This window comes from Equus asinus, unplaced genomic scaffold (assembly GCF_041296235.1).
Source record: "Equus asinus isolate D_3611 breed Donkey unplaced genomic scaffold, EquAss-T2T_v2 contig_1, whole genome shotgun sequence".
In the NCBI taxonomy this organism is placed as follows: Eukaryota; Metazoa; Chordata; class Mammalia; order Perissodactyla; family Equidae; genus Equus; species Equus asinus.
Window position 1 is genome coordinate 1,547,286 of NW_027224738.1, and position 27,891 is coordinate 1,575,176.

At 37.4% G+C, this 27,891-nt stretch overlaps 1 pseudogene; it reads left to right on the forward strand.

Moving 5' to 3' along the window:
- LOC139042832 (centromere-associated protein E-like) overlaps window positions 1-27,891 on the forward strand; it is a 73,323-nt pseudogene that overhangs the window by 4,590 nt on the left and 40,842 nt on the right.

The window sequence follows — 27,891 nt, forward strand, 5'->3', positions numbered from 1 at the left end:
ATCTCTGATGTTTTTACATATGTTTTCCCCTAGTTTCCTGATAGGGAATTTCTCTTACGTGTGTCCTACATGGAGATATACAATGAAACCATTACAGACTTACTCTGTGACACTCAAAAAATGAAGCCTTTGATAATTCGGGAAGACTTCAATGTGAGTAACAGTGGCTCAAACAATACAGTTACTTATTGGGATTATAGTTCATGAACATTAACCTTTACTTTCCATTATTTTTTAAAATGTCTCCTGTTTCTGTGATTTGTTTTTTGTTTTCTTTCTTAAATGTTTATGAGATCATCTTTTAAGTGATGTGTATCATTTTGAAATGTTGACAGTTGTAATATTTTTGTGTAAGGGCCTCAAAAGAACAAGATGGAAGTATCAGGTTAGAATTTGGTGTGCTTTTGTATAGGATATAAATTGTAAATATCATAGATTTACTTCTTATTTTTATACAGAGTAATATTCTCCATTTTCTACTTTTAACTTCTACAAATTAATTCTGTAATAGTTTGCACCTTCTCTTGAGATGCACACTTTTAAGTGACTTCTATTTCTCTACTCTTCCCATCATTAACCTTGTTTCAGAGGAATGTATATGTGGCTGATCTCACAGAAGAAGTTGTTTATACACCAGAAATGGCTTTGAAGTGGATCACAAAGGGAGAAAGTAAGACTTTATGCTGTATTTCCTCAAAACACTTGTAGAATAGTAAAAACTATTCACTTGAATGTATTTAGGCTTCAAATCACACTTTTCACTTTTAAGCTACAGTAAAAGTTAATGTTTTTCTTTGGATTTTAATATATGCCGCTGAAATATGACTCATTTTTACAGAGAACAGACACTATGGAATCACAAAGATGAATCAAAGGAGCAGTCGTTCTCATACCATTTTTAGGATGGTGGGTAATTCTCTCTCTACTTGGTCTTTCCAATTAAGAAGACACTAATTTTTCTACAAGTTGCCTTTTCTGTCTAGATTTTGGAAAGTAGAGAGAAAGGTGAACCCTCTAATTGTGAAGGATCTGTCAAGGTGTCCCATTTGGTGAGTATTGGTAAACCCTGCTAATGTACTCTATGGGCCAAAGCAAAATTTAATTCAGCTGCTGGATGTTTGGTTTCATAAGAACTGTTAACTAAATAGGGAAAAACATCTATAAATTGGTAGTTTATTCTTATCGGTAGCATGAGATAACTAGTTAAAATATAGGAAAAATTCGGGGGTCTTTCTTCCTGTTATGTTATGGCTGCCATCTCCTAAAATTTAGATGTAATGGTTGTAGGAGTTGAGGCCTTTCCTAACCAGTAACGAAAGAGGATTTGGGTTTTTTTTTCCAATCTACATTTAAAACTTAAAGTAATCTTGGAATTTGGTGATTTTTTTTTAACTTAGTCTCAGCCAGTAGAATTGAGACTTGTGAGATCAACAGAAACCTAGATGGGATGGTTAAAAAATAAATCACATATTCAAGTTCGTTCTTAAGTACAATAAAAAAATACGTTTTATATTATGAGCACAATGTTTTATGGTTTTTATTTTTTTAATGAAAAAAAATTACATTTATTTAACCGATGGAAATGTTGCCACTGTTGACGATGTATTCAAAGTATGCATTCTGTAGATGGCACTCTCTTTGGTTTACAGCACAGGCCTTCCCATGCATCCTCCAAGTTGTGTTGGATCATATGCTGATTCACCCAGAGTTTCTTTTTGTTTTCAAATGGAGTGTTTCTTCCAATAAACTTTATTTTTCCCCCAAGGTAGTTTCTTTCTTTCTTTTTCTTTTTTCTTACTGTTCTGTTGGACATGCGTGTCAGTGAAAGCAAATTAAAATGAATTGAGGGGGTTTGCGGCATTCTACAGATCTGAAGAATTTATTGCAACAGGAGAAACCATTGTGGTCTTTCTTATCATTTAATTTTAACAGTCCGTAGATACTGGGACTTTTTGTTCCCCCTTAATTGCAAGTTTTCTCCCAAATGGTGGGTTGAATTTATTTATTTATTTATTTATTTTTTATTGAGTTAATGATAGGTTACAATCTTGTGAAATTTCAGTTGTACATTACTGTTTGTCATTCGTGTTGTAGGTGCACCACTTCACCCTTTGTGCCCACCCCCCACCCCCCCTTTCCCCTGGTGGCCACTAATCTGGTCTCTTTGTCTACATTTTTAAATTCCTCATGTGAGTGGAGTGAATCAGAGATTATCCTTCTCTAACTGGCTTATTTCACTTAACATAATTCCCTCAAGGTCCATTCATGTTGTTGCAAATGGGATGATTTTGTTCTGTTTTGCATCTGAGTAGTATTCCATTGTATATATATATACCACATCTTCTTTATCCATTCATCTGTTGATGGGCACTTAGGTTGCTTCCATATCTTGGCTATTGTAAATAATGCTGCAGTGAACATTGGGGTGCATAGGACTTTTGGAATTGCTGACTTCAAGCTCTTTGGATAGATATCCAGTAGTGGAATGGCTGGATCGTATGGTAGTTCTATTTGTAATTTTTTGAGGAATCTCCATACTGTTTTCCATAGTGGCTGCACTAGTTTGCATTCCCCCCAGCAGTGTATGAGGGTTCCATTCTCTCCACAACCTCTCCAACATTTGTTAATATTAGATTTAGATATTTTTGTCATTCTAATGGGTGTAAGGTGATATCTTAGTGTAGTTTTGATTTGCATTTCCCTGATGATCAGTGATGATGAGCATCTTTTCATGTGCCTATTGGCCATCCGTATATCTTCTTTGGAGAAATGTCTGTTCATGTCTCCAGCCCATTTTTTGATCGGGTTGTTTGATTTTTTGTTGTTGAGTTGTGAGAGTTCTTTATATATTATGGATATTAAGCCTTTGTCAGGTATATGACTTGCAAATATTTTTTCCCAGTTAGTGGGTTGTTTTTTTGTTTCAATCCTGTTTTCATTTGCCTTGAAGAAGCTCTTTAGTCTAATGAAGTCCCATTTGTTTATTCTTTCTATTGTTTCCCTTCTCTGAGTAGACATGGTGTCCGAAAAGATCCTTTTAATACTGATGTCAAAGAGCGTACTGCCTACGTTTTCTTCCAGAAGCCTTCTGGTTTCAGGTGTCACCTTTAGGTCTTTGATCCATTTTGAGTTTATTTTGGTGAATGGTGAAAAAGAATGGTCAATTTTCATTCTTTTACATATGGCTTTCCAGTTTTCCCAGCACCATTTGTTGAAAAGACTTTCTTTTCTCCATTGTATGCACTCTGCTCCTTTGTCGAAGATAAGCTGTCCATAGGTGTATGGTTTTATTTCTGGGCTTTCAATTCTGTTCCATTGATCTGTGCACCTGTTTTTGTACCAGTACCATGCTGTTTTGATTACTGTAGCTTTGTGGTAAGTTTTGAAGTCAGGGATTGTAATGCCTCCCGTTTTGTTCTTTTTTCTCAGGATTGCTTGAGCAATTTGGGGTCTTTTGTTGCCCCATATAAATTTTAGGATTCTTTGTTCTAATTCTGTAAAGAATGTCATTGGGATTCTGATTGGGATGGTGTTGAATCTGTAGATTGCTTTAGGTAGAACGGACATTCTAACGATGTTTATTCTTCCAATCCATGTACATGGAATGTCTTTCCATCTCCTTATGTCGTCATCCAATTCTCTCAAAAAGGCCTTGTAATTTTCATTATGTAGGTCCTTCACTTCCTTAGTTAAATTTACCCTAAGGTATTTTATTCTTTTTGTTGCTTTTGTGAATGGTATTGTGTTCTTGAGTTCTTTTTCTGTTAGTTCGTTGTTAGAATATGGAAATGCTACTGATTTATGCAAATTGGTTTTATACCCTGCAACTTTGCTGTAGTTGTTGATTACTTCTAAGAGTTTTCCAATGGATTCTTTGGGGTTTTCTATATATAAGATCATGTCATCTGCAAACAGCGAGAGTTTCACTTCTTCCCTCCCTATTTGGATTCCTTTTATTCCTTTGTCTTGCCTGATTGCTCTGGCCAGGACTTCCAGTACTGTGTTAAATAAGTGTGTACAGTACTGTGTTAAATAAGTGATGATACATGTCTCGTCCTGTTTTCATGGGGATGTTGCTCAGTTTTTGCCCATTGAGTATGATGTTGGCTGTGGGTTTGTCATATATGGCCTTTATTATGTTGAGATAGTTCCCTTCTATGCCCATTTTGTTCAGAGTTTTTATCATAAATGGCTGTTGGATCTTGTCAAATGCCTTCTCTGCATCTATTGAGATGATCATGTGGTTTTTATTCCTCAGTTTGTTGATGTGGTGTATCACGTTGATTGATTTGCGGATGTTGAACCATCCCTGTGTCCCTGGTATGAATCCCACCTGATCATGATGTATGATCCTTTTGATGAATTGCTGAATTCGGGTTGCCAAAATTTTGTTTAGAATTTTTGCATCTATGTTCATCAGTGATATTGGCCTGCAGTTCTCTTTTTTCGTGGTGTCCTTGTCAGGCTTTGGTATCAGCGTGATATTGGCCTCATAGAATGTGTTAGGAAGTGTTCCATCCTCCCTAATTTTTTGGAATAGCTTGAAAAGGATAGGTATTAAATCCTCTCTGAAAGTTTGGTAGAATTCCCCAGGAAAGCCATCTGGTCCTGGGGTTTTATTCTTTGGGATGTTTTTGATTGCTGTTTCAATCTCTTGCCTTGTGATTGGTCTGTTCAAATTGTCTGCTTCTTCTTGAGTGAGCTTTGGGAGATTGTAGGAGTCTAAGAATTTATCCATTTCCTCTAGGTTATCCATTCTGTTAGCATAGAGTTTTTCATAGTATTCTCTTATAATCCGTTGTATTTCTGCAGAGTCTGTTGTTATTTCTCCTCTTTCATTTCTGCTTTTGTTTATTTGAGCTTTCTCCCGTTTTTTATTTGTAAGTCTGGCTAGGGGTTTGTCAATTTTATTTATCTTCTCAAAGAACCAACTCTTTGTTTCGTTGATCCTTTCTACTGCCTTTTTTGTTTCAATAGTATTTATTTCTGCTCTGATTTTTATTATTTCTCTCCTTCTGCTGACTTTGGGCTTTGTTTGTTCTTCTTTCTCTAGTTCAGTTAGGTGTAGTTTAAGATTGCTTATTTGGGATTTTTCTTGTTTGTTAAGATGTGCCTGTATTGCAGTGAATTTTCCTCTTAACACAGCTTTTGCTGTATCCCATATGAGTTTGTATGGCATGTTATCATTTTCATTTGTTTCTAGGTATTTTTTCTTCTTTAATTTCTTCAACGATCCATTGCTTGTTCAGTAGTGTATTGTTTAGGCTCCACATCTTTGTGCCTTTCTCAGCTTTTTTCTTCTAATTAATTTCTAGCCTTATAGCATTATGATCGGAGAAGATGCTTGTTATTATTTCAATTTTTTTTAAATTTGTAGAGGCTTGCCTTGTTTGGCAACATATGGTCTATCCTTGAGAATATTCCATTTGCACTTGAGAAGAATGTGTATTCTGCTGTTTTAGGATGAAGTGATCTATATATGTCTATTAAGCCCAATTGTTTTTTCATTTAGCTCCACTATTTCCTTGTTGATTTTCTGTCTGGATGATCTGTCCATTGATGTGAGTGGGGTGTTGAGGTCCCCTACTATTATTGTGTTGTTTTTAACATCTTCCTTTAGGTCTGTTAATAGTTGCTTTATGAATCTTGGTGCTCCTGTGTTGGGTGCATAGATATTTATAAGTGTTATTTCTTCTTCATGAAGTGTCCCTTTGATCATTATATATTGTCCCTCTGTGTCTCTCTTTACCTGTCTTATTTTGAAATCTGCTTTGTCTGATATAGGAATTGTAGCACCTGGTTTTTTTTTGCTTGCTATTAGCTTGAAGTATTGTCCTCCACCCTTTCACTCTGAACCTGTGTTTGTCCTTGAGGCTGAGGTGTGTTTCCTGGAGGCAACAAATTGTTGGATCTTGTTCTTTAATTCATTTTGCCACTCTGTGTCTTTTTATTGGAGAGTTCAGTCCATTTACATTGAGAGTGATTATTGATTCATGTGGACTTAATGCTGTCAATCTGTTGCTCGTTATCTGGTTTTCCTGTGTTTGTCTTCCTGTGTGCTTTAGCCTACCCATTTAATACTGCACTTTCTTATGCTGGGTTTCTTAGCTTTTTCCTTATTTATGTTTTGTGGCTTTGTTGTGTTTTTTAGTTTAGTGTCTACCCTGAAGTTTGTATTTTGAATCTCGTGTATAATATAGTCTATTCTCTGGTGGTCTCTTACTTACTTGGCCTAGACTAATTTAGTCCCTTTGCTCTTCCCCTCCTAAATTATTATTTTCATTTCTTTTTTTTTTAAGATTTTATTTTTTTCCTTTTTCTCCCCAAAGCCCCCCAGTACATAGTTGTATATTCTTCGTTGTGGGTCCTTCTAGTTGTGGCATGTGGGACGCTGCCTCAGCGTGATTTGATGAGCAGTGCCATGTCTGCGCCCAGAATTTGAACCAACAAAACACTGGGCCGCCTGCAGCAGAGCGTGCGAACTTAACCACTTGGCCATAGGGCCAGCCCCGTTATTTTCATTTCTTATTCCAACTCGTGTTATGAGTTTGTAGTTAGAGTGATAAGATCCACTTTGCTTTGGTAGTTTCCTTACCTTTGTCCTAATGCTATAGGTGAATATTTGCTATCCTATTCTGGTTCTATTTATCTGTCTCCCTACTCTGTGGATTGTGTCCCCTTTCTCCCTTTTTTCTTTTTTCAGGTATGAGAGCCTTCTTGAGGATTTCTTGTAGTGGAGGACTTTTGGTTACAAATTCCCTTAACTTTTGTTTGTCTGGAAAAGATTTAATTTCTCCCTCACATCTGAAGGATATTCTTGCTGGATAGAGTATTCTTGGCTAAAGATTTTTATCTTTTAAAGTTTTGAATATGTCACTCCATTCTCTCCTAGCTTGTAAATTTTCTGCAGAGAAATCTGCTGAAAGTCTGATAGGAGTTCCTTTGTAGGTTATTTACTTCTGTCTTGCTGCCCTGAGTATTCTTTCTTTGTCTTTCATTTTTGCCATTTGTACTACTATATGCCTTGCAGTAGGTCTTTTCACATTGACAAATCTAGGAGATCTGAAAGCTTCCTCTACACACATTTCTCCCTCAATCCCTAGATTTGGGTAGTTCTCTTCTATAATTTCATTAAGAACACTTTCTGCTCCATTTTCCTTTTCCACGTTCTTGGGAATTCCTATTATCCATAAATTCTTTCTTCTCATTGAATCCGCTATCTCTCAGAGATTTTCCTCATTTTTTTTAACTCTTAGTTCTCTTTCTTCCTCTGTCTGGAGCCATTCGGCCTGTATATCTTCAATTATGCTAATTTGCTCCTCTCTGGTGTCTACACAGGCATTCAGGGAGTCCGTATTCTGTTTTATCTGGTCCATTGTGTTTTTCATCTCTAGTTATTCTGTTTGATTCTTCTTTATAATTTCAATCTCTTTTGTGAAGTAACTCCAGAACTCGTTGGCTTGTTTCTCTATCTTTCTCTCTATCTCATTGGGTTTTTTGATTATAGCTGCTCTGAACTCATTTTCACTTAGTTTACCTATTTCTAAGTTCTCAGGACTTAATTCTGTGTTTTTATTGTTTTCCTTCTGGTCTGGAGCTTTTATAAATTGCTGGATGGTAGAGGAGCGGTTTTTTCACATGGTGGTAGAATTGAGTTGCAGTTACAGCCTGTTGCCACTATATGGGGGTTGAGAGCCGCGTGTTTTGAGCTCTCCGCCTTCGGACAAGATGGCAGCACCCAGCATTGTTTGCCAGGGGGAGGGGCTGTTTTTCTGGCTCGCCGATCTGGATTTGGATCAGTTCTGTTTTCTGGTCTCCTGAGGCCCTGGGTTTATGGGGTCCCCACACACGGAAGCTTTCCCCCATCAGCGGGTTTCCACTATACCGGCGGCAGGAGTCCTGGGCAATCCCCCGGTCACGTGGCCCCTCCCCGACTCCTTCCCTCACCTGCGGCAGTGATCCCAGACTCTAGGGGAGGGAGCGAAGTTCTCTCCTACCCTGTTCCAGCTCCTCTGAGGCCAGCAGCAGGGTCTCTGTCCTCCGTCTTTTTGATACTCTAGGTCTCTGATCTCCTGGCATTAGGTTTATTAGCTGAAATTCAGTTTTTTTTCAGTCCTTTGTTGTAGTTTGGAGGGGAGCGAGTCCCAGGTCACCTCACCCTGCCATTTTGCTCCACCCACCCCGTCCATGAGCACAATGTTTTAGACTGTAAATCGCTTGAAGGGAAGAGTAATGTCTAATTCATCTTTATAGCCCCAACACATCGTATGTAGTTTATATTCAATACCTGTTTGTTGAATGAGTGAACATAAGCATTATGCAAACACTCCTTACCACATAAGTAAACCTCCCATTTCCTTCTTGCTGCGCTGTATCAATTCTCTCTGTTTTTGTGCTTCCTTCCTATTCCTTACCATTATTACTTTATTCTCTGTCTTCAGGACCTAAATTCTTTAGCTTGATGTGGGATACGATTTAAGATTATTCTGTTTGGGAGCTGGCCCCGTGGCCAAGAGGTTGAGTTCTCATGCTGCTTTGGAGGCCTGGGGTTTCGCCACTTTGGATCCTGGGTGCGGACCCAGCACCGCTCATCAGGCCACGCTGAGGTGGTGTCCCACATAGCACAGCCAGAAGGACCTACTACAACTAGAATATACAACTGTGTGCTGGGGGGCTTTGGGGAAAAGAAGAAGTGGGGGGGAAGATTGGTAACAGATGTTAGCTCAGATGCCAATCTTTAAAAAATAAAGATTATTTTATTTGAAAACTTCAGGGAAAAAACGAGTAAATCTATAATATGTTTATTCACTTTGAGATTTTGAAAAATCACTCAAGTATCTAATTCTAGTTCACCCCAGTTATTTTACTACACAGTATAATGTCTATTATAATAGCCTATTCTTTCTTCAGTTTAACAATAAAAAACCCCACAAAACCTAACTTCTGTTTTGTTTTCCAAACCTGGCCTGTGATATTTCACTGCAATTTTTAACTTTTCTCTTAATAATGTAGCTTTAATACTCTTGACATATTCAGTGATCCATTTGGTGACTTTTCTTGTGTTCTTTGATGTTCTATTATCTGGCGACCTTAGATATCATCAAGTCCAGCCCTCCAGCCTCCCGCTCACTCTAAGTATCTTCTTGGAAAGAAGTCTTCCCCAGAGTCATTTTCTGGCTCTTTGGAGGGAGTCTCTGAGTGTCTCCTGGCCTTTCTGGGAGAATAATATCCAGGTTCTCTTAGCTCTGCTCCGTCTCTGTTCCCTTCTGTGGCTTCTTTTCCCTACCTTTCTAACAAAAACTCAGGCGTGTTCTGTGGCCTTTCTTACTTCCCCGTTGCCCTCTGACATTTGGTTCACATTTGTCTTTTGATGACAGCCATATATTTATTTTGTCTAGAGCTCTGAGTTCTAATTCATATCTTCCTAAAGATTGTTATAATGGTGTGTCTCACTGATATCTCAAATTTTAGTGTGTCTAAAACCAAGTTATTTCTTCCTACCATGGTGAATATTCCTTTTTTCCAGTATTATCAGTGTTATCCTGGTCACCTAGGCTGGAAACCCAAGTCAGTTTCACCTCATCTTTTTCTGCCTTCTCTTTTGTCCCGTCATCCCCGTTTTTTATTGATGCTACCCTTTAGCATTCCATGGGTGTCATACTCAAGTCCTCATCTCTTGAATTACTGTATCATTCCCCTGGACCTGGCCCCCATGACCTGGTTTTGCTTCTTCAGTCTGTTATGCAGATTTCTGATGTCACTAAGCTTGTGTCGTGTCACTTCCTTGGACAAGATCTGGCCACTCTTAACCAGTCTAACTTGACGTCCTTCTGTTCCATGTGCACTCCTCTCTTAAGGATAGGTTGGGCCACTTGGTATCTTTGAACACTAATGCTTATTCCCATCTTTATACCTAAGTTCATGCTGCCTTCACCACCACTTCACCCCTTTATTATGTATCTAGGCCATCTGTGGTAGATACTACACAGGAAAGGTGAGACTTCTTTGAATGTTTTAAAGAAAGAAGTATCTGAGACAGGACTCCAAAGCAGAAGTGTGTAATCACCTGCTCATCACTGGAGGTCTCCACAGAGACAAATAATTTAAATCTTTGACTTTCTTTTAATGCATTAAGAATATTTGCGGAGGCTTTACAGTGTTCTGAGCCCAGGACTGGGCTCTGAGATTAAAAGAGTAAAGAAGACATCCCTCCATACTTACTGTCTCCATGGCAACCTCCCTAGTCCAGGCCGCCTTGTCTCCATTCACATTCCTGCCCCAGCCTCCTAACTGGACTCCTGGCTACGGTCTTGCCCCTCTCCAATCTGTTTGCCCCCCAGGGGCCCAGGTGACCCTTGAGGAAGTTCAGTCAAGCATGTCACTCTTGTCAAAGCCGTCCAATGGCTTCCCATTGCATCCCAAAAACCCGCTTCTGTACCCTATCTTGTCCCATCTCTCCTTCACCAACTCTGCCACACTGCCCTTTCCATTTCTTGAACACACCAAGCTCATTTCTGCTTTGTGACTGGTGTGCTGGTTGTTCTTTAATCTGGAGTATGGTTCCCTTGGTCTTTGCAGGGCTGGCTCCCTCTTCTCCGTCCTTCCAGATCTTAGCTGAATTGGGGGACTTCCCCTGCCATCCTGCCCAAAGAGCCTGTCCTGTCCTTTCCTCTTCCCACTTCTAACACTCTGTTTAAATTGTCTGTATTACGCTTAACATGCTATGTTTCTTATTTGTTTGTCTTTTTCTCTCCTCTCACTAACTTCCTCCTCCCCGAGTCCCACCCTGTGCAGAACATAAGCTGAGAGCAGGGTCCTCATTTGCCTGTTGTGCTGCCATATCCCTAGCACCTAACGTGCTGCCTGCAGCACGACAGGCAGTCAGTTCTTTCCAACAATATTTGTGAAATGGAAGAAAAGCCCATGGTTTTAAAGATGCTACAGTGTGGTCAGAGACGCAAATAACTAGCTCAACACAGTAAGTGCTATAATAACCAGTCATATCTATAAAGACCTCTGGGTACACCGTTGAAAGGTCAATTCATTCACGGTATAGGGAAGGAAGGATCAAGTTGACAAAGCTACACTGGGAAGGTGGCAGTTGCCTTTGGTCGTGAAGGAAGAGTAGGGGCAGACTAGAACATCAGAATCAGCGAAACACAGGGAATGGCAAAGGGTAGCTGTGCATGGTGTGGAGGGCATAGTCCGTAGTTCAGCCAGAGTTAAGAGTAACTGATGGACAGAAATGAGGCTAGAGCAACACAAGTGCCGGATTATAAAGAATCGTATTCACCATGGTAAGATTTCGAACTTTGTGTAGGAAAGTGAACCTATTCTGGCAGCATTATAGAGGAGGTATTATAAAGAAGGAACAAGATGTTGAGCTCAGTTTGACTCAGACAAGGGAAGGCTTAAATAGTGAGGTGAGAAACAAGGAAACAGATGGGGTGTTCAGATAAACCATGGGTTAAAAATGTTCTTCCAGTACTTTGGATTTTATTATTTCAAGTTACACTTCCTAAAGGTTTATTTTCATCTCCTGCAGAATTTGGTTGATCTTGCAGGCAGTGAAAGAGCTGCTCAAACAGGTGCTGAAGGTAATGAAAACTCATGAAATATTTTGGTCTGAAAGTCCTCCTGTTCTTTAACAGAGTAAAAGTGCCACCATGCATTTTAGAGACTAATAAAGTAATGATAATTTTGTGATAAAAGTCTTTAACAGAAAAAGCAGCTTCCTTATCTGGCTTATTATCTGCTTTGTGCTGCTGTAGCGTTAGTTAAAAAGATGAAACTCTGTCGTTGACAGGATTTATAGTTGGAAAGCTCCTGAGAGTCCCATGAACACCATAATCAGTAAGGAAATTCAGAAAAGTGGCAGGATACAAAATTAATCTATAGACATGAGCACCTCCTAACACAACAGCCGGTTGGAATATTTAATGTACGAAAAGACCCCCTTTGCAGTAATGACTTAAAAGGCATAATACCTAGGAAGAAACTCAACAAAAATTGTATAAGACCAAAATAAGGAAAACCTTAAAACAGACCTGAAAGAAGTAACCAAACACTGAGACAAATGAAAACGCATACTTAGATGGGAAGTTTCAGAACCATAAAGATGTCAGGCCTCTCTCTGTGTTAGTTTCCTGCAGCCTGACATAGAGACACTCAGCTGAGTGTGGCCTGTACCCACCACACCAGTGGATCCTCAGACCTGTGAACAAGAAATAAATGCCTGTTGCTTTAAGCTGGCTTGTTAAACAGCAGTATTCCAGCAATAGCTGAATAACGCACCTGTGCAATAACTGCTGTTCAGAAGGATTTGTTGCAGTATTTTTTGTGTACATGGCAGATTGAACACCTGCATGTCCCTCAGCAGGGTGCTAGGTAAATAAATTCTGATACATCCATACAATGGAATTCTATGCTGTAAAAAAGAGTGAAAAAGACCAATGTTTACCAATAAGATAGATGATATATTGCCAAGTGAAAAAAGCAAAGTGCAAAATAGTGTGTATAGTATGTTACTATTTATGTAAAGAAGAAAGGGGAAAAATTAATACGTATGAACTTGTATTTCTAAAAATCTCTAGAAGAATAAACTAATAATAGTTCTTGGTTAGAGCGATAGGAACTGGTTGAAAGGAGAATAAAGTGAGAGAAACCTTTTTCAGTAGACTTCCGTTTAAGACATGTGAGCATATTAACAGTTTAAAAATAAGGACTTTTGGTTGTGAACCTCTAGGAACTAACTTGGTTGCACGTCATTAGTTGCCTGTATTGGAGGTTTGGAAAAATAGATTTGAATTGAGGAGTTCGAGGAGCTCTTTTAGGACGTGGTGCAGACATGGGCTTTCCTGCATTCTTATTCTTTTCTTAGTCGTCTTTTTCGAGCTGTTTCTCTTGGGTGAGAGCCTTTCTGCTTCACGTGATGGGTGGGAGGAAGGGAAGGGCGCCTGTCAGCAGTGGGAGGAAAGGTGGGCGCAGATCTAATTTGAAGCACAGACTGTAGCATCTGACCCTGCAATTTCTAATTTCTCCCATAAATTACTGATAAATAAGTTCATCATCTAGTACAGGGGCCAATTTGTTTTCTTATTTATTTAATAAATGCAGGTGTGCGACTCAAGGAAGGCTGTAATATAAATCGTAGCTTATTTATTTTGGGACAAGTGATCAAGAAACTTAGTGATGGACAAGTTGGGTAAGTTTGTCCCATTGTACATTTACCTATTAATGCTTACGTTTTTCATTAGGTTGAAAATTATGATATTTCAGTGACACTCAAATAAATGTACTGATACCCCTGTATGTTCAAAAGCTTCTGTGATTCTATGAGCATGCGTTGCTTCTTATATGTATGACCGTGACCTACTAAATTTACTTTATATTTTAAATATTTTCTAGTTAGTAGTTTTGCTCTGCCTCAAGTAACCAGTAAAGAATGAATTTTTTAAACTGTAGCAAATTTAAGGTTCTGCGTTAAAAATAAACCACTTTTGTTATATAAAAAGTTTTACTCTTTTTCTCCCCAAACTCATCTCTCACTAAGTGGTTTCATAAATTATCGAGATAGCAAATTAACACGAATTCTCCAGAATTCCTTGGGAGGAAATGCAAAAACACGCATTATCTGCACAATTACTCCAGTGTCTTTGGATGAAACCCTGACTACTCTCCAGGTGAGTTTGATTTTTATCTCGAATCAATATGGGGGAAATCATCTTTCAGAAGGAAAAATTAGCTACTAAAATTAGGTGTAATTTTTTGTAATTGACATAACATACCTGTTAAAATAAAATTGGTGTGTCTACTAAATAGCATTCCTTAATCTTCCCAAACTTCAATCATTCATATCCTGCCTCCCCAATTTTTGCCACATCCAACAATATTTTATTGAAATTGACTTGATTTTTTCTTAAATAACTCACTTTTTAAATTTAACTTATTATAAAAGGAAACTTTCTATCAGTCCCATAAATGAAAAACTGGTTATCACTTGGAACAAACAGAAGGTGACCCAAAAAATGGGTGTGTGTGTTTATAACAAAATAATTCTTAAGTTCCTGCTAACAAATTGTTGCCTGCCTTTGCTCTGAGCCTAAGGCCTGTATTTTCTGTTTTCAAAAGAAAAGAAGAATGAGAACTGTCAGTAGAATAGCTGTCTCAATGAAGGGTTCAGTGTTATTTAATGGGCACCCTCACGTACCCAGTTAAAGTTACTTTTGACACTCATGCTCTAAGAAACATCACTTTAAGTAGCTATTGAGCGCTGGATCAAGGTTCTGTCAGAGAAACAAAGGTAGGAGATAGCGTTCCTGGCTTCACAGAATTTATAGTCTTATAGTGAAGATAAGACCTGTCTTCCAGTGTGATTTCCTTGGATTAAAAGTTAAGTGGCTAATAAGTAGGACAGAGTTCAAAGGAAGGAGAGGTGCTTTTGACTGGAAGTGAAGCTTCAGCGCAGAGGGAGCATTTGCCCTGGACTTTGAGGAGTAGATGGATTCCAGTGAGCCAGGGTGTGTAGGCTCTCTGTTGGCATCTGTCTTCAAGATATTTCTCTGACCCTCCTGAAGACTAGTGGCAAAGGTAAGTTATGGACATTGTTACAGGGACGTAGAATGCTGTGTGTTCAGAAGCTGTAAGCCACCTGGGAAGCTTTTACTGATGTTTCTTTACAAAAGAAAATTACAAGAAACCTAAATATTAATTAAACTAATCTTTTGGTGTCAACGTTTAACACTCTTGTATTTTTTCCCAGTTTGCCAGCACTGCTAAATATATGAAGAATACTCCTTATGTCAATGAGGTGTCTAGTGATGAAGCTCTCCTGAAAAGATATAGAAAAGAAATAATGGATCTTAAAAAACAATTAGAGGAGGTATGTATGAACTGTGTATTTCAGTAAAGAATAGAGATGGATTTAGAATTGAGATCTGCCTACATGCCCAGAGACTCTTAAATCCTCAATATCTGAGTTCTACATTCTAAATTTAAAACAAATAGTTTTTAACTAAGGAGAAATCAACCCGTAAAAACTTTACTATAAACTGCAAGATTTGGTTTCTTGAAATTATTTTAGATTTTGTTTTTCATTTCCAAAGGGCAAAATTTGAGATTTTCAAATGGGCCAAGTAGAGATACGTTTTTTTAAGAGATAAAAACTGTCACAAATACAGAGAATTAGGTTAAAAAGAGAGACCATGAATAGTGTTTAAAACTACTTTGTTTCATTTTACATTATCTTGAATTCCTCTTCTAGCCCTAAGATAGCAATCTAATAAGATAGCATAATTGCTTGTCATTACCATTTGTTTGTTTAAACCATCATGGTCCCCAGTCTGTAAAAAACTTACATTTTACTGATCTTTTTAAAAATGACCTAAAATGTCAAATGGCGGTCTTAGAAGGATCTCTCTTCCTTTGCTATAGGTATTCAAGTCTCTGCTTTATGATTTCTCTGCCTATTTATATATTTTTAGTCAATTAATAGAATTGCTTTAACAGCATTGATATAATCTTATACATGGCATATAGAATAGTGACATGAGGAGAAATGTATATTTTACCCTATTATAAGTTTGAGAAATTATTGATTATGGTAACTGCATATTGGTGTTCTGCAGGTAGGGCATATTTTATTTCAATAAAATTAAAATTCTCAGGCCAGCCCTGTGGCCTAGTGGTTAAGTTTGTTGCACTCCACTTTGGCAGCCCGGGTTCAGTTGCCGTCCGCAGACCTACACCACTTGGCGGCCATGCTGTCCTGTTGTCCCATGTACAAAATGGAGGAAGATAGGCACAGATGTTAGCTCAGGGCAAATCCCTTTCAAGCAGAAAGAGAAAGATAGGTACAGATGTTAGCTCAAGGTGAATCTTCTTCAGCAAAAAAAAAAAGAAAAGAAAAATTCTCAAAACTCACATACAAATTTATATTTTTTTAAACTATACTTTCAAGGTTTTAAAACCTACCTACATTTATTAACGTAACCCAATATTACATTCTTTAGGTTTCTTTAGAGACTCGGGCCCAGGCAATGGAAAAAGACCAATTGGCCCAACTTTTGGAAGAAAAAGATTTGCTTCAAAAAGTGCAGATTGAGAAAATTCAAAACTTAACACGAATGCTAGTGACCTCTTCTTCCCTCACATCACAACAGGAATTAAAAGTAAAATTTAAAAGACAACAGCTTCTTTTCTTCTTCTTTTTTATTATTGTTTTTTTTAATTGCAGTAACTTTGGTTTATAACAGTATATAAATTTCAGGTGTATATCGTTATATTTCAATTCCTATGTAGATTATATCATGCTGACCACCAAAAGACTAATTACCATCACCACACATGTGCCTAATCATGCCTTTCAACCTCTTCTCTCCCCCTTTCCCCTCTGGTAACCACCAATCCAATCTCTGTTGCTATGGGATTGTCTTTTGTTGTTTTTATCTTCTATTTGTGAGTGAGATCATACAATGTTTGACTTTCTCCCTCTGACTTTTTCCTCTCAGCAGCAATACCCTCAAGGTCCATCCTTGTTGTCACAATTAGCCAGATTTCATCCTTTTTTATGGCTGAGTAGTATTCCCTTGTGTATATATACCACATCTTCTTCATCCATTCATCCCTTGATGGGCACCTAAGTTGCTTCCAAGTCTTGGCTATTGTGAATAAGCCTACAGTGAACATAGGAGTGCATGTATCTTTACGCATTCACGTTTTGACGTTCTTTGGATAAATACCCAAGAGTGGAATAGCTGGATCATATGGTAGGTCTAGTCTTAATTTTTTGAGCCATCTCCATACTGTTTTCCATAGTGACTGCACCAGTTTGCACTCCCACCAGCAGTGTATGAGGGTTCCCTTCTCTCTACATCCTCTCCAACACTTATTGTTTCCAGTCTTGTTAATTATAGCCATTCTGACAAGAGTGAGGTGATATCTCATTATAGCTTTGATTTGCATTTCTCTGATAGTGATGTTGAACATCTTTTCATGTGCCTGTTGGCCATCCGTATATCTTCTTTGGAGAAATCTCCATTCAGATCTTTTGCACATTTTTGAACTGGGTTTTTGGTTTTTTTGTTGTTGAGATGTATGAGTTCTTTGTATATTTTGGATATTCACCCCTTTTTTGATATATGGTTTACAAACATCTTCTCCCAATTGTTAGGCTGTCTTTTCCTTTTCTTGATGGCTTCCTTTGCTGTGCAGAAGCTTTTTAGTTTGATGTAGTCCCATTTGTTTATTTTTTATATTGTTTCTCTTGCCCAGTCAGGCATGGTATTTGAAAATATGCTGCTAAGACCGATGTCAAAGAGTGTACTGCCTATGTTTTCTACTAGAAGTTTCGTGGTTTCAGGTCTTACATTCAAGTCTTAAATCCATTTTGAGTTGATTTTTGTGCATGGTGTAAGGTAATGGTCTACTTTCATTCTTGGGCATGTGGCTGTCCAGGTTTCCCAACACCATTTATTGAAGAGACTCTACTTTCTCCATTGTATGCTCTTGGCTCCCCTGTCAAAAATTAGCTGTCCATAGATGTGTGGGTTGATTTCTGGACTCCTGGACTCTGGATTCTGTTCCATTGATCTGTGTGTCTGTTTTTATGCCATACCATGCTGTTTTGGTTACTATAGCTTTGTAGTATATTTTGAAATCAGGGAGTGTGACGCCTCCAGCTTTGTTCTTTTTTCTCAGGGTTCCTTTGGCTATTCTGCGTCTTTTGTTGTTCCATATAAATTGTAGGATTCTTTGTTCTATTTCTGTGAAAAATGTTGTTGGAAATTTGATTGGGATTGCACTGAATCTGTAGATTACTTTAGGAAGTATGGACATTTTAACTATGTTTATTCTTCCAATCCAAGAGCATGGAATAGCCTTCCATTTCTTTACATCTTCTTCAATTTCTTTCAACAATGTTTTATAGTTTTCAGTGTACAAACCTTTCACCTCCTTGGTTAAGTTTATTCCTAGATATTTTATTCTTTTTTGTTGCAACTGTAAATGGGATTATATTCTTAATTTCTCTTTCTGCCACTTCCTTGTTAGTGTATAGAAACGCAACTGATTTTTGTATGTTGATTTTGCATCCTGAAACTTTGCCGTATTTGTTTATTAGTTCGAGAAGTTTTTGGTGGGTTCTTAAGGGTCTTCTATATATAAAATCATGTCATCTGCAGCTAGTGACAGTTTCACTTCTTCCTTTCCAATCTGACCGCTGTTTATTTCGTTTTCTTTCCTGATTGCTCTGGCTAGGACTTCCAATACTATGTTAAATAAGAGTGGTGACAGTGGGCATCCTTGTCTGGTTTCTGTTCTTAGAGGGATAGCTTTCAGTTTTTCTCCATTGAGAATGATATTAGCTGTGGGTTTGTCATATATCAGCTTTATTATGTTGAGGTACTTTCCTTCTATACCCAATTTATTTAGAGTTTTTATCATAAATGGATGCTATATCTTGTCAAACGCTGTCTCTGCATCTATTGAGATGATCATGGGATTTTTATTTTTCATTTTTGTTAATGTGGTGTATCACGTTAATAGATTTGCAGATGTTGAACCATCCCTGCATCCCTGGAATAAATCCCACTTGATCATGGTGTATGAAATTTTTAATGTATTGTTGTAGTTGATTTGCTAGTATTTTGTTGAGGATTTTTGCATCGATGTTCATCAGTGATATGAGCCTGTAATTTTCTTCTTTTGTGTTGTCCTTGTCTGCTTTTGGTATCAGGATGATGTTGACTTCGTAAAATGAATTTGGAAGCTTCCTCTCTTCTTCAATTTTTTGGAAGAGTTTGAGAAGGATAGGATTAAGTCTTTGAATGTTTGGTATAATTCACCAGGGAAGCCGTCTGGTCCTGGACTTTTATCTTTTGGGAGGTTTTTGATAACTGTTTCAATCTCCTTACTGGTGATCGGTCTATTCACATTCTCTACTTCTTCTTGATTCAGTTTTGGAAGGTTGTATTAGTCTAAGAATTTATCCATTTCTTCTAGATTATCCAGTTTGTTAGCGTATAGCTTTTCATAGTATTCTTTTATAATCTTTTGTATTTCTGAGGTATCTGTTGTAATTTCTCCTCTTTGATTTCTGATTTTATTTATCTGAGCCTTCTCTTTTTTTCTTGGTGAGTCTAGCTAAAGGTTCGTCGATGTTGTTTATCTTTTCAAAGAATCAGCGCTGAGTTTCATTGATTTTTTTCCTGGTTTTTTTTAGTCTCTATTTCATTTATTTCTGCTCTGATTTTTATTACTTCCTTCCTTCTACTGATTTTGGGCTTTGTTCTTCTTTTTCCAGTTCCTTTAGGTGCACTGTTAGACTGTTTATTTGGGATTTTTCTTCTTTGTTGAGGTAGGCCTGTATTGATATAAACTTCCCTCTTAAAACCGCTTTTGCTGTATCACATAGACTTTGGCCTGTCGTAGTTTCATTTTCATTTGTCTCCAGATATTCTTGATTTCTCATTTGATTTCTTCTTTGACTCAATTGTTGTTCAATAGCATTTTGTTTAAGCTCCATCCATTTGTGGCTTTTCTGATTTTCTTCCTGTAGTTGATTTCTAGTTTCATACCATTGTGGTCAGAAAAGATGCTGGGTATTTTTTCAGTCTTCTTAAATTTATTGAGACTTGTTTTGTGGTCTAATATGTGATCTGTCCTGGAGAATGTTCCATGTCCGTTTGAAAAGAATGTGTATTCTGCAGGTTTGGGATGGAATGTTCTATACATGTGTACTAAGTCCATCTGGTCTAATATGTCATTTAAGGCCAACGTTTCCTTATTGATCTTTTGTTTTGATGATCTCTCCTTTGGTGTAAGTGGATTGTTAAAGTCCTCTACTATTATTGTGTTGCTATTTCTCCTTTTATGTCTGTTAATAATTGCTTTATATGTCGAGGTGCTGTTATGTTGGGTGCATAGATATTTGTAAATGTTAAATATTCTTGTTGGATCATTCCCTTTATCATTATGTAGTGCGCTTTGTCTGTTGTTACAGTTTTTATTTTAAAGTCTATGTTTTCTGATATGAATATTGCTACCTCAGCTTTCTTTTCATTGCCATTTTCATGGAGTATCTTTTTCCATTCCTTCTCTTTCAGTTTGTGAGTGTCTTTCAGTCTGAAATGCATCTCTTGTATGCAGCACATATATGGGTCTTATTTTTTTTATGAAAGATGACAGCTTAAACTTGATATATAGGGAATAGAATTGGTATTCTTATATGCTTATTATATAGCTATGTGTTTCTTATCCTTTGATACAGTATATTTTAGGAAAGAACCTTTTGTGTATTTGCCTATACCTCAACAACACCTAGAACGTTCATTAAAAATACTTAACCCTGATTCCCATATGAAGAGATCCTAATTCAGAAAGTCTGGGATGTAGTCAAGGAATCTATTTGCACTATACTTCTTATGAAATTCTAATGAAATTGATTAGGTGATTGGAAACCACAGGTGTCTAGAGTATGTGGTAATATTTTCTATTTAATGAAACAGAAATAGTAATCTCAGGAAAATTTATCTAGACTATAAATCAACATAGTAATCAAAATTCTGGCTTCCAGTCTGTGTGCTTTTGTTTTTACCAGAGTAGGGGTTTATTTATCCAGCAGATGTTTTGGGGAGTGATAGTGTCATGGTTAAGAGAATGGCCTCTGGAGCTGGACTTTCTGGATTTGAATCCCAGTTCTGTCAATTCCTAACTCTCGACCTTGGGCCCTTTCTTAAATACTTTTTGCTGCAGTTTCCTTATCTGTGAGAAAGCTTGATCCTCACCTCATAGGACTGATGTGACAATTAAGTGAAGTGATATATAGAATGTGCTTAACACTATACTCTCCATACAGCAAATCCTCAATAAGTGTATGCTGTTAAGATTATTATTAATAGACGCTACCTTTAAGTCCACCATACCAGGTAAATGGAAGGCATCAAAACCATCTGTTGGCTCAGCCATGAGTAGGAAACAGCCCAAGGAAAGGGGTAGGGAAAAGTATGCCGGTTAGACATCTACATGTACAAAAGCTTGGAGTCGTGAGAAAACATATTTCTTGGACTTAAAATATTCTGGTGGCAGGGGCATTTAAACCACATTGTAGGATTCGAACATTGCATTATGCTAAGGATATGGGAAAGCCTTGTAGGTAACATGATTGGAATTGCTGTTTAGAAAGATGTGGCTACTGTGTACCTACAATTGATTGGGCCTCCACAAGGCTTGTGGCTCTGGAGATGGAAAAAAAATGGGTAAATTGGAGAGCTATTTGGGAGACAGACTCGACAGAACTTTGTGATTGTTTCAACATGGGGACATGGAAAGGGAGAAGGAAGCATCTAGAATGACATGCACACATTACTGGGCTTGCTGGATAGCTGGTAGCAGTATTTGTTGAGTTAAGGAACATTGAGTGAAGAGCAGTGGAGCTGTCCAGTGTTTTATTTGGGTCAGCTCTAGTTTAAGGTGTCAGGCAGTTGAAAATGCAAATATATGAAAATCAAGTGAAAGATCTGGGATGGAGATATCAATTTGGGCATTAACTACTGCAAATCCAAATTAAAGTCGTGAGAATGGATGAGCTTGCTCTGGGAGCATGTTGAGAATGAAAAGAACAGAGGGCCAAAGATAAGATCCTCCCAAACAACTTTTTAGGTAAAAGCAAAAAAGAGGAATGCCTAAAGGAGCCCAGGTTTAGCTCTAGAGTTAAGAAAGAAACCAGGTGAACGTGGTAAACTAAAAGAAGAGAATGTTGCATAGCGAGGTCACATTCTATGTCAGTGATGTCACGTTCTGCTGAGAAGTTAAATAAGACAAATATAGACTAAAACTTTTTGGATTTAGAAACAAGAAGCTCCTTTGCAAAAACAATTTGAGTTATGTATTGGGAATGAAAGCCACCTTGCAGTAGGCTGAGATGGCCCAAAGGCGTAGGATCTTGAATACAGTAGAAGGGTCTGGCCTTAGATAGAAGGAGAAACACTCCTTCATTATAACAAGGACAGAGGAAAAGGGTAGGAATCAATGCAAGTAATGCTTTTGTAAGTTTAGGCTTGTATTTTCTTTGTGAAATAGGAGGTTTAATTTTTCTTCTGTGGTGGCTGGAGATGGTAGAGACACAGTTTGTAGACCTGCTAAGGGTTTGAAATAGTCTCGCCTTTGTAGGGAATGGAAAAGAAAGCCAACGAGGGGGCAAGGAGTCTTGCCAGGCAGCCTTAAGGGCCCAGGTGATGTTGGTAGCCAGTCTTCTGGCTGTCCACACAGTGTTCAGGAGGCTAATAAAAGCTCAGATGGCAGTGTAATTCATCTGAGTGTACATTGTGATAGGATAGGTGTGGGGAACACAGAATGGGTCTAATAGTTTGAGACCATTGACCCAAAAATGTGATTGAACTGGTGATCTATAGAATCTAAGATGATGGGATGAGAGCCCAAAGGTAGCTGGCAGAAAGAAAACAGTGGATCAAGAGACTAGATGTCCCTCTTAAGCTAACTAGCTATAATGGGATTAACTGAATCACTGGGGTGGAAGGAGTTCTAGGTTTATGAGTTTCAGATGACAGGGTCCAGTGGCTTTGGGAGCGAATGGAGTTGAGCTGAAGGTCATGGGAATCAAGGATTTATATATGAATGTGCTTTTGCAGAGCAGGCTGTGGAAAGGGCTGGCCATTTCAAGCAGAAGCCATATATTCTGGGGACAACAGATAATCTTGACAGGCAACGCAGTGGAATGGGTGGTGGATAAGGTCTGAAGTTACAAGCATGGGCTCAGCCACCAATTGGCTGTATGACTGTACACAACTCATGTAAACTTTTTGGACACTCAGGCATCTATAAAGTGGATGTAGTAAGAGAGGATTGTTGAGAGGATCAAAAAAGATGAGATAATGCTTGTTCTAGTAAAGGGACAAGAGAGGAATATACCTGTAAAATATGGAAAAACACTTAGGCGGTGGTCAGAGAAAGAGAAAGCAGTAAAGCCAAGTGAGTGATGAGGACAGCTAGCTGGGTGGGACAAGAACCAGGAGACAGAGGTATCCCAGGAGGGATGAGGAAGAAGTAGAGAGACGAGGAAGAAGAGAACATAGAAACTAAAAGAAAATGTTGGCTAGAGAGAAGGAAGGAGTGAAGGGTTTGTTTTTGAAAAAATCAAAAGCAGAAAACAGAGGCTTGAGCATTCTTAAAGCCCAGTGGAAGAAGGTAGTGAAGACGACAGATGAACAGATACCTGAGGGAACAGAGTCCCAAGGGAGAACGGAAGGAACAAGATTAGGAGCGCTGGTTGGATCGTGAGCTTTATAAACTGGCAAAGAATTGGCATGGGAATGGCCCTGTGGAAGATTTACTTGCTGAGGGAAGTTCAAATGGGCTGCCTGTCTGTTCCTTCCCAGTTAAGGCTGGGTTCCCAGAAGTGCTTTTGGTCACTATGTTGGTGGCTGTGCTGTCTTCTGTAACACCAGATTACTTGAAGGATTGATACTTAACTAATTCCTTTCAGTAAATTTGCAGAAATTCTTGTAAGTAAGCCTTCAAATACAAAATGAAATTTAAATAATAGTTTCATCAAATTTATTATGAAGTTAACACTAATTTGAAAAGTTTGAATATGTTTTCTTATCTCAGGATGTCCTTAGACTGATAAGATATTAAACTAGGCTGAATAAGAATTCTACCAAGTCAATGGTTGTTAAAAATGGAAACTAGTTCCCTTGTTTTATGATGTTTGAGCCAGATGTGTGTGAGGTAATTTTGATTTCTTCTTCTTTAGGCTAAAAAAAAACGAAGAGTCACTTGGTGTGTTGGCAAAATTAACAAAATGAAGCATTCAAACTATGTAAATGAGTTTAATGTACCAGAGAATGTAACAACAAAGACACATAAGTCTGCTCTAACTTTAGGAGGAGAAATTGATGAATGTGAGTTCTTCTTCAACTACTTTTAATTATAAAAGTATCCCTATAAAGAGAGACTTTATTTATAACTCAGTTAATGTGATAAACACAGTTAAATAAAATGTATGTATTTTAGATGTGATTACGATGATAAAAATAAGTAATTTTAAGAAAGTGAACATTGATGAAGTTCTCTATTTTTTCCAGATCTCTTAAGAATGATGTGCTGTAGTTGAAACATTTGAGACAGATATTTTTATTTTTTGTTTTTGTTTTAATCACTGCTCATTAAGTTAGTACCCATATAATGTCTGGCTTAAACTTTGCTAATCTTGAAAGGGTAGCATTTACACAGGAATCTGTTGCAAAGTTTGTCTCTAACATTATAAGTATTTTTTAGGGGCATTTAAAAATATGCTTACAATGATTAAATCTCAAATTTAGAATTTGTCCTTTTAACCTATACAGTCGCACGTTGATTAATGATGGGACGTGTTCTGAGAAGTGCATCTTTAGGCAATTTTGTTGTTGTGTGAACATCACAGAGTGCACTTACACAAACCTAGGTGGTACAGCCTGCTACACACCTGGGCTCTGTGGTACTAATCTTGTGGGACGCCTGTTGTATATGCAGTCCGTCCTTGACTGAAACGTCCTTATGCCGTGCATGAATGTGTTGTACTAAGGATCCTACATTTTATCACTAATTCTAACCAGTGATCTTAATTCACACGAGTATATAAATGATCACATCTGTTTATATATTCTTGGCATTCATACTGTGAGCACATATTAACTAATTTGAGCTTATTACCTCAGATCAGAATTTTTTTAATCTTTAATTTGAGTTTTAGGAAACTTAATAACATGTTTATGGATAAATTTCTTTTCCCCCTAATTATAGCTCTCTATTCAGAGTCTGATATTTTCAGTAACACTCTTGATACATTAACTGAGACAGAGTGGAATCCAGCAACAAAACTACTAAGTCAGGTAACTTAAATGTATTTTACAGAACATTATCCTTTTACTCTTCTTTAAATTCATTTGTTATTGATGTTTGCTGTTGTGGCACATTTCTAGCTCTGACTGTTTCAGTAGTAGTTGAGGTTCTTATTAAGGCTTCCCCAACTTGTTACACTCCTCGTTGGTAACTGTGGCATACAGAGAGAGGCTAAACATTTCCTAAAGTATGGTAATAGGTAAACCTTTGCTTCTAGTTTTTACCAGCAGATCTTGGTATCTATGATTTTTTGGTAAGTTTCTGTTTTGCCTTGGGCCATCCCTTGAAGGTAAAAAGGGCTGATTTTAAAAGTATCAAAATTCTCAGGCATAAAGTAGAATGGTGTATCAGGGAAGGGTAATATTGCCAAATAATGCTGAAAAATGAAAGTAAATAAAATTATATAGTCTTATGAAAACTTTAAGAAATAAGGAATACTGTAGTGAATACTTTAGTAAGTTTAGATTCCATGTTTGCTTTCTAGGCTGCTAATATTCAAAGAAATATAACATAGTCATATAAATGTATTTGTTAAAGAAAATTTCATTTTAATTTTGAAATAAAATTGCAGTGATTCTTGGGAATTGTTATTATCATTAGCTAACCATTATAATTAGTTGTAATGGTTCTTATAATTAATTATTATGGGGAATTATATGCTTTTGTGTCCCTAAAACACTCTGGAAGGTTTGTTGTTTTTTTCAAATCCCTAGTGTTGGTTTAGTTTCTTTTAACTCATGGCTTACTCTTCCTCATGATGGAACAGAAAGCAGAAACAGGCCTCTGCTCAGCACGGTGAGGCCTGGCAGCCGTTGGAGTTTTAGAAGTCAATAAATAATGGCTCCGTGTCACTTCCTAAATTCAGAGCTGTCTGAGAAATTAAACAGGAGTCAAGCAGGTGGAGAATTACATTATTAGCTTTATTACCAAGGAGCTTAAGGATCTGTGGTCAGATGACTTCCCATTATGTGCCCTACTCCTACTCCCGACTGAATTTTAAGTCAGGCACAGGCAGAGCATTTGTTTATATGATCTTTCTTTCTTTCTTTCTTTCTTTCTTTTTTAATTCTATCTCTTTGAAAATAGTCTTCCTCTATTCTATGTTAGCTAGTTTACCAAAAGGCAGACCTTCTGTTATGCTGTGGATCAAGCTAGACCATTGGGAAGATATTGGAGAATGGCCCAAACTACCAAATGATTCAAGGTTAAATGAATTATTTGACTAATCCAGATTTTAGTTAACAAAACAAAGAACTTGAATCCTCTCTGACTTGAAAATCTGGTTTTGTTTATAATAGGAAAACTTAGAAAGTGAGTTGAATTCACTTCGTGCTAACTATGATAGTCTGGTACTAGACTATGAACAACTAAGAAGAGAAAATGAAGAAATGGAATCGAAATTAAAAGAAAAGAATGGTTTGCATGAATTTGAGGCTCTAGAAAGAAAAGCGGAAAAAGATCAAGAGGTAAAAGATGAAAAGATGTGGAAACACAAAACTAAACTAAAACTACACTTTGTGTGTGCGTGAGGAAGATTGGCCCTGAGCTAACATCTGCTGCTAATCTTCCTCTTTTTTTTGCTTGAGGAAGATTGTCCCTGAGCTAACATCTGTGCTGGTCTCCCTCTATTTTGTATGTGGGACACCATCACAGCATGGCTTGACGAGTGCTATGTAGGTCTGCACCTGGCATCCAAACCCATGGAGTGCACAAACTTAACCACTACACCACCAGGCTGGACCCTAAAACCACACTTTTAAAAGTATCATTTTCTTAAAGATGTTTATTTCTAGGGTTGATATATTGAAAACCCAACCATTTTCCATTTGTACACACAATTTAGAGAATTTAAGAAATAATCAGTTCATTTATATTGCTTTAAAAATAGTTAAATCATAATTGTTTCACTTGTGCTTGTGTGCAAGAAGAGGAAGGAATCAAAAACATCTTTGAGCAGGTTTGGTGAATCTGCCTATTGATGAATTAATCTTGAAGAAATTATTTCCTGATAATTTGTATGTTATCAATAATTTATTGAGTATACCAGAATTGCTGCCTAGAGCATAGCTGTTTCCTTCTGAGACCAATATGAATTTTAATATCTAGTGAATGTTTTATGTATGGATACTACATATTAATGGACTTCATTTTCTTTAGAAAGTATGTACCTAAGTAGTTAGAACATTATTAGAATAGCTGGGAAAGCTGATTTTGCATGTTTCTTTTTCCATAAGAGAGTTATTGTAAAAATTAGTATAACTAATATGAAGTAGTTTTAATGGAATTTTTAGAAATGAAACAGATTAGTTAAATTTTCTCAGTGTATAATGTTAGGCTACATGTTAAGAGAACCTAATCCCCAAATCATCAGACTTTGGAGACAGAAATTGTCCAAAAGATTCAAGAGATTTCTTAGTGCAGAGAGTCGTTTACTTAGAGTTTATAGACACGATGAAATTATTTTGCAGAAGTTTTGAACTCACTCATTTTTGGGGAACGAGAATCCATAGCTGTTATCATACTTGTGAAGTGATCTGTGATTCCCTCCAAAATTAAGAGCCAGTGTTTGGTGTGGTTAAAGTATGAGTTAATTTGCAGCTGCTTCTCAGATTTCTGTATGAATAGCCCAAAGGGACACAATCATTTTTCCTCTGTGTCATTGTTTAGTTTCTCACCCTCTTTTCCTTTTTAAAAGGAAAAAAAGAATCCTGTGCCAAATATGTTATTTCCATTCTACCTACAAATTAGTTAATCCTACATTTCATAGGTATTATATCCTAAGACGCAAAAGTTTGTAAGTTCTCCAGAGTTTCATTTACCTTTTTTAATATTCTCATATTGACAAAATGCAAAATGTCATGAAAAAAACAGTGGACTTCAGTCAGTAAAACTGGATTTTATTGAGAGGAGGTGGTCTGGCGTCGTGGTTAAGAACAGGTTCTCTGGGGCCAGACTCCATGGATTTAAGCCCCAGTTTTGCTGCTCCCGACCTCA